The sequence below is a fragment of the Manis pentadactyla genome, chromosome 11 (assembly GCF_030020395.1).
Source record: "Manis pentadactyla isolate mManPen7 chromosome 11, mManPen7.hap1, whole genome shotgun sequence".
NCBI lineage: Eukaryota > Metazoa > Chordata > Mammalia > Pholidota > Manidae > Manis > Manis pentadactyla.
This window is the reverse complement of record NC_080029.1, coordinates 73,575,381-73,587,287: the sequence shown is the minus strand read 5'-3', so window position 1 is coordinate 73,587,287 and position 11,907 is coordinate 73,575,381. Positions and strand designations below refer to the sequence as shown.

General features: G+C 43.2%; 1 pseudogene; it reads left to right on the top strand.

Moving 5' to 3' along the window:
• The first annotated feature begins 372 nt into the window (after positions 1 to 372).
• On the top strand, positions 373 to 6,859 carry LOC118911918 (tigger transposable element-derived protein 1-like; annotated as a pseudogene).
• Positions 6,860 to 11,907: the final 5,048 nt, after the last annotated feature.

Below are 11,907 nucleotides of genomic sequence, written 5' to 3'. Positions count from 1 at the left end.
GAGGAATTCCTTTCTGCCCTGGGCCTAGGCATGATGCAGATATGGGAGTCCTGATCAAGCATGAGGGCCGGGGGACACATAGCCCAGAGGAGGGGAGCTGAGAGGCGGCATCTTACAGAGATGAGCCACAAAGCAAGGGAGACTATCAGACAGGTTTGGCAGCATGATAGGGATAGACAGGACAGGGCAAGCCAGGCCGCAGCTGAGACGGGATTGAGCCGAGAGTGGGAAGAGCTGTCTGCAACTCGCATCAGGAGCCCGCAGGAACTTTACATGGTTAACAGGACGGTCTCTGTTAAAGCTGCTGACCCCGTGTGAAGGCGCGTCGCGGGGCTTCTGCGGGGCTGAGCTTGTCTCTTTCCTTCTGCGGCGATGCCGCTCTGCTCTCCAGTTTCCAGCCTGATTCCCCTCCGTTTTCTCATTGCGGTGCCGCGGAACATGGGCACTCGAAGTAAACTTTAATGCTTTCCTTTTCTTTTAAAAGAGTTCCCGCTGGTTAGTGCTGAGCAGTTCTTTTAAGAGCGCTAACCACTGCCACTCTAGATGGGAAGCCCCTCCTGAGCCTGCACTCTGGCCTCCCTGCTTCCTCCACAGCCTCCAGCCTGAATCGCTTGCCCTGAGGCTTTTCACACTTGTTCCCATCTTCTCATGTTGTGATTAGTTCCCACTTCTGACCCTGTTTCTCTCCTCAGGCCTCAGTACTGTCTTTGCAGCTACAAACTTTGCTTTTTCTTCGCTGTGATTTAGTTGTCTTCCAATGTCACTGCCTCCAACAGGAACAGCCCTCCTGGTCAGCCCAACCCCAGAGATTGTCCACTGGCAAAACTCCCATGGTCTCTGTGCCCAAGGAATGCTCTTGAGGCCTCCAAGTGGAACCTGAGAAATTTGTCTTTAGTAGGAATGTAGAGAGGGACTCTTCCAACAGAAAGATCAGCGATGGCATTTACCGTTCTCGTGGTGGCTGTTTGCCTCTGGCAAGGAGACAAACCTAGCACTCCCTCTGCAGGGTGCTGGAATTGACTCCTTCAGCTTCCATACCTTTGTGTTGTCAAGTGGAATTATTGTTCTTTATGGTTTTCCCTGCTGGCTCCCTTAATGGACTTCCAGAAAACCAGTTGTATAGTACAATTCCCCTGCATCCCTGCTCCCGTAAAAAGTTAGCTATTAAAAATTTTCTTCTTCGTAATGTCTCTCATTCCTTTCTCTGTTATACAGGGACAATTTAGGGGGACACATTTCAGCAAATTACCGCAATTATCTTCAGCCTGCCAGTGCATTTAAGCCATCGCTACATTGTCTTCTTTCAGCAGCCAATGCAAAGGACCTGAGTAATCTCCGAAGTGCACAGAAAATCCACAATCTTTATTTTCCCCTGAACTTTAGGTTTTTAAAAAAACTCATTTCCCATGTTAATGGTTAACAAGAAGCAAAAAAGGAAGTACTTAATTTGATTTCACTTCCCTTCTCTTTTGTAATTGTAGGCAGCAAGAGAGATAAGGAGGATATATGGATTTATTCGAGAACATTTATTCTGTATCCCCTACATCCTAGACACATGGCAAAGACACAGCTTCACAAGGGTGAAAGAGCAGTGTTTTCCAGTTCATGGCCCTGTAGGGGATGGGAACCTACATATAATAAAATACAACATAAGTATTGAGAGAAGAGTATTTCAGGTGTGTGAGGGCACACGAAGAACATTCAAAGCTACATGAGGGAGGAGCAAGCTTAGGGAGAGCTTCTGAGAGGTGATGATGACTGGCTGAGCCACTGGAGAATTAGAAGAGACTGACCAGATATAGATGGATACTGATTTCAGAGCAGGAGCAGCGCTGTTCCTCAACCCAAGGGTTGAAGCAAGACAGGGTGGTGCTGGGATTTTAGGGAATTTGGCGTATCTGGTGCATGGGGAGCATGAAGGTGCTGAAAAGAGTGAGGTGATGAGAAGAGATTCAGAGACTGGATCACAGGGTCTTCCTATGGAACCTGAGCTATTGCTAGTGGGTTGGGCAGCCATTGATGGAATTTATGCAAGAGGAGGGCATTGTGATAGTCATGCTTTTGAAGAGCATTTTGGCTCCCATGTACCTGATAGTTTAAAATGGGAAAGTCTAGAGACAGGAAGATGATTATTAAATTCATACTGGTAAGCACCAAGGCAGAAGCAATGAAGATTGAAAGAAAAAAAAAAGATCCAGAGGAGGTTGAGGGGATAAAAATGATAGAATTTGGTCCCATTCTGTTTGTGTGTGGGTGACAGAGATGGGTAAATATAGAATAAACCCCAGATTGTCTTTTTCTGCTTAAGTAACTGGATGGACTTCATGATAATAAAGGAATTGTATTGTGAAAAAAAATTGCTGACATTTATTGAGCACTTTCTGAGCACTAATTGGTTTAAGTATATTGCCTCCCTTTATCTTTAATAGTACTTTGAAGTAGATATTTTTAAGCACATTTCACAAACAGGAAAATGGAGGCATAAAAAAGGCAAGCATCTTTCCCAGGATCTCACAGTAAGTGGCCGAACTGGGATTTAAATACAGGTGTGGACACCTCTAGAATTTGGTCCTTAAGCACTACCCTGTTTTGTCCACAGGAGATGGATTCAGTTCTGGGAGGAGAAGGTAAGTCCTGTTTTGGCCCTGAAGGGGTTTTTATAGCAGGCAGATGTGATATGAGTTTGAAGGTTATGCGTGTGATCTGATCTGGAGACAGATAGCTAGGAAGGAGCCCACTGAATGATTGAAAATGTGACCTCCCACGCTCCTGAGTTAGTTTCTTATCTTTTGTTCCTCCTTAAAAAGGGGTCATCTTCAGCAGGGTCAGGCCAAGCTGTACAACCTGTCCCTTCATCCTGACCCATCTCATCACAACGCCTCTTTGACAGGAGTGGGTTAAGCTTGCTCCACTTTCTCTTCTCCTTATGATGATTCTTATCACGAGAACACATTAATCTTGTGCTGTTTTCTGTTTTCATTACAATCTTTGTCAGGCAAGTGGTGCATCAGAATGCTAATGCCTCATATCTTCTGTGAAGGATAGTAGAATTCTCCATTGCTTTGACCTTTCCAATGTTCTGTATTTCGATTGGGTCTGGAAGTTGATGATTAATGGTAATTACAATAATTACACCAAGGGACTCAAAATATAAATTACCAAATGTTCAAAGGAAGCCACTTGAAACCTTTACTAGAATCTTGAACAATTTCTGTCCAAATGTTCCCACTTCCTCCATCAGACATCCCTTGGTGAGGAGGTTGAGAGAGATTCAGCCTAGGTTGCAGCCAGAAAAATAAAAGAGCTGTGATTTGTGAGCCATGTTTTAGTTATATGAAGGGGGAACAAAAGAAATCAATTTTTAAATCAATAGAATGGTCCTTCACCCAAACAGCTTTGCTTAACAAAGAGTGAGCATTCCATAAAACAAGACTTTGCTTTCGATTCAGATCATTAACTACGATTCCCATTAGGCAGGAGGTGCCATGGGGAAAGGGGATATTTACTTGTCTCCTCTGCTCTTGTTTCTTGACTTTAATTTTAGGGAGGTGTAGTTTTCCAGTTTGGAGGGCTTAGGACTCTGTGCAGCCTTTGCCCTTTTGCCCACAGACAGCACCCAAACACTGCACTTATATCAATGTGGTCATACTCTGTGCGAGCCTTTGAAATGGTCAAGATGCAGACTCACTGAGGTTTTATTTTTATTTTTTAAGAATAAGTAGTAAGAAGCACTGGAATGATGGTATCATCATGAAAACCCTGGTTATCTTCTTCCTGTTACAGTAAATTCTATCTTACGTTGTAGTTCCAGGGTAGCATTTTGAGAATCCCAATCTCTATCCAGATTATGGGAAAAGTTACCATCCTTCCAGGCTTCCAAAAGGAAGAATTAGTGATGACAAGACATCTGAAAATATCAGTGGGAGGGTCACGATGGAGTGTACAGGTGCACCTTGTTTTGTTGTGCTTTGCTACTTGAGCTGCACAAAAGACTGCATTTTCTATAAATTTAAGTTTTTGGCACCTGCGTCAAGAAAGCCTATCAGGCCATTTTCCCGACAAGCATTAGCTCACTTCTTGTCTCTTTGTCGCAGTTTGGTAATTCGTGCACTATTTCAGACTCTTCCATTGTTGTTATGTTTGTTATGGTGATCTGTGGTCAGTGGTCTTTGATGTCACTATTGTAATGGTTTTGGGGTGCCGTGGCCGTGCCCATGTGAGACAGTGGACTTCATCTATGAACACTGTGTGCTCTGACTGCTCCAGCAGCCTGCCATGCCCCCATCTCTCTCCCCCTTCTTGGGTTTCTCTATCCCCTGAGACACAACAATATTGAAATCAGGCCAGTTAATAACTTTACACTGGCCTCTAAGTATTCAGGTGAAAGGAAGAGTCATATATATAACTTTAAGCCAAAAGCCAGAAATGATTAAGCTTCACGAGGAGGGCATGTTGAAAGCTGAGATAGTCCAAAAGCCAGCTTTTTGCACCAGTTAGCCAAGTTGTGAATACAAAGGAAAAATTCTTGAAGGAAATTAAAAGTGCTACTCTAGTAACCACAAGAATTATAAGGAAGCAACACTGCCAAAGCCTAACCCAGAGCAATGCCCTGACTCTCTTCAACTCTGTGGAGGCTCAAAGAGATGAGGAAGCTGCAGAAGAAAAGCTGGAAGACAGCAGAGGTTAGTTCATGAAGTTTAAGGAGAGAAGCCATGTCCATAACATCAAAATGCAGATGAAGCAGCAAGTGCTGATGGAGAAGCTGCAGCAATGTATCCAGAAGATCTGGCTCAGATCGTTAATGCAGGTGGAAATACTAAACAACAGATTTTCATTGCAGATGAAACAGCCTTAGATAGGAAGAAGAGGCCATCTAGGACTTTCAAAGCTAGAGAGAAATCAACAGTTGGACTCAAAGCTTCAAAGGACAGGCTGATTCTCTTGTTAGGAGCTAGTTCAACTGGTGACTTTAAGTTGAAGCCAATATTTATTTACCATTCAAAAAACTCTCAGGGCCTTAAAGAATTATGCTAAATTTACTCTGCCTGTGCTCTATAAATGGAACAACAAAGCCTGGAAGACAGCACATCTGTTTACAACATGGTTTACTGAATATTTTAAGCCCACTGTTGAGACCTGTTCAGAAAACAAAATTCCTTTCAAAATGTTACTGCTCACTGACAGTGCATCCAGTTGCCCAAGAGCTTTGAGGAGGATTTACAATGAGGTTAATGTTGTTTTCATGGCTGTTAACACAACATCTGTTCTGAAGTCCATGGATCAAGGAGTGATTCTGACTTTCAAATATGACTGCTTAAGAAATACATTTCATATGCCTACAGCTGCCATGGGGAGTGATTCCTCAGATGGTGGCAAAGTCAGATGAACCCCCTTGGAGAAGGAGTCACCAGTCTAGGTGCCATTGCACATTTCATGATTCATGGAAAGATATCCAAATAGCAATGGAAACAGGAGTTCAGAAGTAGTTGATTACAACCCTCATGGATGACTGTAAGGGGTTTAAGATTTTAGTGGGGAGGAAGTAACTGCAGATGGGGTTAAATAACAAGAGAACTAGAATTAGAAGTGGAGCCTGAACATATGACTGAATTGCTGCAATCTCAGAATAAAACATGGATGAATGAGGAGCTGCTGCTTCTGGATGAACAAGGAAAGTGGTTTCTTGAGATGGAATCTGCTTCTGGTGAAAATGCTGTGAAGACTGTCGAAATGACAACAAAGGATTTAGAATGTTACATAAACTCAGTTGATAAAGCAATGGCAGGGTTTGAGAGGATTGCTTCCAATTTTGAAAGAAGTTATACTGTGAGGGAAGTACTAACCAACAGCATCATACGTTACAGAGAAATCATCCATGAAAGGAAGAGTCAGTAGATGCAGCAAATTTCATTGTTGCTGTCTTATTTTAAGAAATTTCCCCAGCCACTCCAGGCTTCAGCAACCACCACTCTGATCAGGCAGTGGCCATCAACATCGAGCAAGACCTTCCACCAGCAAAAAGATTATGATTCCCTGAAGGCTCAGATGATGGTTAGCATTTTTTTTTGCTACTGTACACTTATTAGATTGCAGTATAGTAAACATAACTTTTATATGCACTGGAAAATAAAAAAGTTCATTTGACAAACTTAATTGCAATATTCAGTTTATTATGGTGTGGAATGAACCAGCAATATCTCTGAGGCATGCTTGTATTTTTATGTGTTGATAGTATGGAAAGAACCCTCTCTTGTTACAATTTTGACACACTTGAAATCAGACATCAGGTCTATTTTTCCTAGGAGATCCCCATTGGATCCCAGAGGTTTCTAATGAACCAGTCTGGAGCATGCCCGGCAAATGTCAAGTAATACCCAGCTTTAAAGAGTATTTTATATTCATGAAGAACATGATGCTGAGTGTATATGCTCACGTGTGTGTGTGTGTTGCATGTGTGCATATTTCTATTCATCTTATAATTTCCCCTTCGAAGGGTGCCACATTTCTCTGTGGCCTACATTATGTTTCAGAGGATATAGGTTTGGGATAGAGTTTTAGTCCATTATGTTAACAGGAGCATGACCATCTGAGTCAGATTTTGTCATCATTGTTACCACCTCTGTTCAGTTCTTTGCTTGGTACCAGAAACAGAGCCTTAGAAGGGTGAAGCTGAACTCAACCTAGATGCCTGATCAGTTAATACATCAGACTAGAAGGATTTGTTAAGTTCCTGTCTTCAAGTACAGATATGCTTTTCTGAGCTTCTTATTCTGCATAGATATTCAGAGCTTATAAACATGAATTCAAGAACATGCAGACTGTGAGAGTTGATCTTGTAACTTGGGCAGTTACTACTATATTAAATTGCATCCTGATCATTTGGAAAGCACAATGCTTTTGATCAGCAATTGAGGTCATGTTTGTTGGGTCAAGTATCTCAGTACATTTGTATTTTCTTCCAAATGGATTTGTACCTTTATTTTATTCTGCTGTTTGTTTTTCTGGCCTATTATTACAGCCTATTATTGAAGCCTTAAAAATAACTCCTATTCCCACTCCGAGAAGTTAAAAGCAACATTCCAAAAAAAATAAATGGATCTAATGAAAAAGTTAATATACTAGCTTCTCCTTTTGCTTAAATGTGGGGTGTGTATGTGTGTGTGTGTGTGTGTGTGTGTGTGTGGTGAGAAAGACAAAAGAGAGTTAGCTAATACATCTTTGTATCTGAACTCAGTTGAAGGCAAATTCTCTTGTTTTAGCACAATAAAGAGAAAGAGGACTCAGAAGCACAAGAAAAAAAAAGTCCTGTCAGGACCAGAAGGAGTATATATCAATATTGGGCAATATGCAAGCAACCAATGGAAATGCCATAAAAGCCAATTGTTGTTTGCAGGCTACCTAGTGAATCTGGAAAACTACCCAAATTCTAAGGTTCCATAACTGCCTCACTTAGCTTTGATTTTTATAAATAGTCATATTTGTTCCAACCCCTGTCTTCTCATCCTGTTGGTAATATTGATCATTTATATATGTCGAGTGGGAAATACATTAATTTAGATTCCCTGAACATCTGCTGGTGTCTAGATGAACTTGCACTGAAATTAAAATCATTGAGTCATTCACCCCACAAATATTTGTTGAGCATACCCGGGCCTGTGCAGGCTGTCAGAAATCTCCCTCAGCAACCTCAGACACTCTGTGAGAGGAAACACCCTTGAGAACTGTGAAAAGGAATAAAAAGCCAGTTGGAGCAGGCCCTGGAGAATTCACTCCTCTCTTCCTCTGTGACTATTACTGTTCCCGTGACTTTGATGTGCTGTAGCATCTAGATTCCCAACTTGTATTTGAGACTGACTTTTCTGGGTTCATGTTTGCTTGGCTTGTCCACCTCTTGTTTCTGGATTCACTCCTCCTCCTCCAGCTACTGCATGCTTCTATTTAGACCCATTTTATTTCCTGACTCTATACTCCAGGTCAGCCATACTAGCTTCAAACCCTACCTTCCAATGCTTCTTCTTAATACGTGAATGATGACTGGGATTGGGGTTAAGAGGTCAAAGTCTCAGCTCTCAAGGAGCAGTGGACTAGGTGGTGTTTATCATGCAACAGAAGAGGTTCATATTTTAAGTGAGAAAGAAGGAGCATAGCCTGGATGTCCTTGGCTTACTGTGAGGTTGTTTCAATTTGGTTGGACTAAAAGATCCAGAGGCCCCTCCTGCCATGCCCATGCCCACATCTTAAAGTCAGTGCCAACAGGGCTTGGGCATGACCACAGTCCACAGCTGGGCACAGACGAAGCTAAATGGGGCAAGGGGATGAACTAGTTTCCAACATGGAATCTCTGCAACCCGGCTTTCACTCTTTCCTGCCCATACCCTGTAGGGGGTGATAATCACTTGCTCATCTATTCACCGTCTTCTGGTGCTGAGCGGAAGCTACTGATACAGAGTAAGGTCCAAGGAGTCTGTTTGTGTTACAGCAGCCTCAGAGTGATACTGTACCACCGTGAAACAGTGAATTCCGCTGTCAAAACGACCCCTCTTAAAACTGAGATAAACTGACTCATTGTGTTTCCTGGTCTTTCCTCTCACGTGCACTATTGTATATCATTCATCCCGAGGCCCCTTTTAAAACCATCACCATACGTAAGCACCAGTGTCCTATTTGTGTGCATGATACACACATTTACTAGTGTTGTAAGCTGTAACATTTACAGAAGTTATGCTGTTTGTGCCTTGTGTAACAACTGTAGTTGTATGAACTAATGGTCATACTGAATCACTCAGTGTGGTGAGTAGCTTCCAAGGGTCTTTCTTGCCGCCCTCCCTAATTTGCACATGTGACACTGACTTCGGGATTTATGCTCCTAAGAGCTTGCTTCTCCCATGATCTTCTTCAGTATCAACATTCACTCTGTGATTCCTCAGAAGGCTGAAAACTCCAAACAGTGAGCAAACTGCAAAGTCAAAGCACAAGCCCCTGGTCCTCCCGCTTCTTAATCACTGGCTGTTGTGTGTGTGTCAGAACTCTGTGCTATTCTGATTTCACTCCTGTGCCCTTTGGGCAGAAACTTCGTCTTATTTGTGTCTTCTGGGGCACCCAGTTCGCTGCTGAAGCTCCATAAATAATTAATCTCGCCAGTAATAATGGGAAGCAGACGCTTCCAAGAGCCTTCCTTTCCCCTGTTCTGTGAAACTGGTGTTATGGTATTTTGACTATCAAAACAATGATTAGGCAGCTTTGGCACACTCTCTATTTGGGCTAAATGCGATTTTTCTAATGCACCATCTCATTCCTCCCTTCCCCAACACTCGTATTTTAATGATCTCTAATTAATATTATAATATTTCTTAAATAATTCATGTTTTTAAACAAGAAAGGCTGGCATAAATTTATGTCAGTCTGTTTGTGTATTCCAGTACTGTGCATAACAAACAAACATAGTCTGCTTCCCTTGGAGACTGGTGGCAAGAGGCAACCAAAAGGGAGCATCTTAGTGTGGGGCTGGGAGTACGTCCGCCCCAGAAGAGGGAGCTCCCTGCTGAGGCTGACTTCTGAGGTTCCCAGGCACCTATCCTGATCTCTGGCATCGCCCCTTGCCATCTCACTTTTCCTCCTGGCAGGTGCCTGAGGCCCTCAAACTGCCCGTCACCACCCAGACCCTCCTCTTCTCTCTCCCCAGTTGCGCCCTAAACTCCAGGGCCCTCGCCCCCAGCCCCATCATAAACTCGTCTTTCCACCCCTTTGGACATTGCTCAGGGATAGGTGCAAAAGGTACTTGGGTAGGAATCGGGGGCAGGGCCGGGCTTCTTTTTTTAAGGGATAAGTACTTAATGAGTACCTACGGCTTGGAGCTGTACAAAGCCTGAGGGCCCCGGACAGATTAGTCACTGGGTAATGTTGGCCAAGGAACACAATTGCTCCTCTGTAAGGGCTCCTGAAGAATCCACCTGGGGCTCTCTGGAAGGCTAAAGAGCATTTCTTTTAAGGAAGGCCTTCAAGCCCCCTTCTGGACAGCTGTGATTCCACGTTCACACAGCTCAGGCCAGTCGTGATGTGTAGAAAGCCATGCATAGATTAAAAAAATTTTTTTAATTTAGTCTTTCAGGAAAAACCAATGTAGGGACTGGAGGGAAGGTTTCAGAGTAGAAACTTGGCCCTATCCTGCCCTGCCATCCCTCCTCCAAACTCCACATGGTAGCCATCCTCTTTATTTTGTTCAGGACCGAAGTTTATATTCTATTAAATTGAAAATGCAATTACTCAGTGAGCCAGAAGCAGGAACCCATTTTTGTACAGCACTTTCTCTTTTCTCAGGTTTGGGAAGCCTGCTGCTTTAGAGAGCTCCTTCCAAGGGCTATCTGCTGCCAAGTGACGGTCACTCCCCCTGCTTCCTTGGGGCTGGAGGAAGGACTTCAGTATCTGTCATTTCTGCCTGTATCATGGCACCACTGATGCTGCTTCAACCCTGCTGCTGGGGCCATAACTGTGTGTCATTGTTAATTAGCAGCCAGTGGAACACTCAAGCCAGCACCATGGTTCAACTGAGATGGAAGTGGTGGTTTTGATTGCATTGTATTTGCTAGGCTGACTATCATATGTACTAATGATTTCCAAGAAGTTAGAAAAAGGGTAGGAGGGACATGACTTAATTTGATTCCCCCCACTCCACTATCTCTAAGAGCACTTTTAGTGGTGAAAACACTCTGTGAGGCAACAGCTCCTGAATTCACTGTAGTCTTGGAAAGACAATGTTATTAACTGTTTACTGAGATAGGGAGTGTTGGTGATTATGTATAAGGTATAATCTACCCTGAATGGAGATTAACATACCTGCTCAGTGATGGACTGCAAATGGCCTCTGTGGACACAGTCATCCTGCAGACAGAAGGGTCACCCATTGTCGTTGCTTGTCCTAATGATGCTGAAATGTGAAAAGTAATAATGAAACCCAAAGTTGTGGGGCATGCTGCTGGTAGGAAGAGGAGAAATTTGGTTTGTCTCTGCCCAAAGGGCAAGGGAAGGCAGGATGAAATTTAGAGAAGATGATTAAATCGTCATGAGAGAACCTCTCAACTACTTTGAAAGTTTCAGGATGCACACTTTCTTTCTTGTCTGTTCCCAAATCCCCTTGACACTTAGGTATAATGTTGCTGCATCTCACAATACCATTGCCGCATATCCCAAGCCCTAGGGCTAGGATTAAGAATGGACATCTGCCTAGAACCAGAAATTCGTGTCTCTAAGCTCGGTTATACTTTGACCTTAATGGGCAGTTTTTGTTTGTGTCCCTCTTGGGATGTATCCTGTGCTCAGCTGTTGCATTCCGGGACTCCTCCAAACTTCTGTCTTCAAACTCTGTCGTGTCACCTCCTCTCTCACTTCCAGCAGTCAGCTCTCTAGGAAGAATACTTTCAAGATTCTACTCTACTATTCAGAAACACCTCTATGTGCACCCATCTTCCACCTGTTTCAGACTTTTATTGCCTCCTGAGTTTGGGAATTCTCTCTTAGTTTCTTTGGGCTGTGTTCCTTTTGCCATTTCTTTCTCTCCTAGATCTTCAACTGTGCCAGCTTCATTGGTATCTTTCAAGTTTCTCTCATTATAAAAGGAAAACCTTGATTTCACCTTCCATTTTCCATGAGCTAAAAGCTTTATTTCCCCTTCCTTCATTGGAAAGTTTCTTGCAATAACAATCTACAGTGAATATCTCTACTTCTCACTTTACATTGGTTCTACAGATAATTACAGCTAGGCTTCAGCCTCTGTCAATCCAAGACCTGCCCAGCAAAGACCACAGCCAGCCTCCTGGTAGCTAATCATGGTTAGTCATGTCCAGCTCTCATGTGACCTGGCTTCTCTGTAGAATTGGACCCAGTTGGCCACTCCCTGTCCCTGGGAGGTTC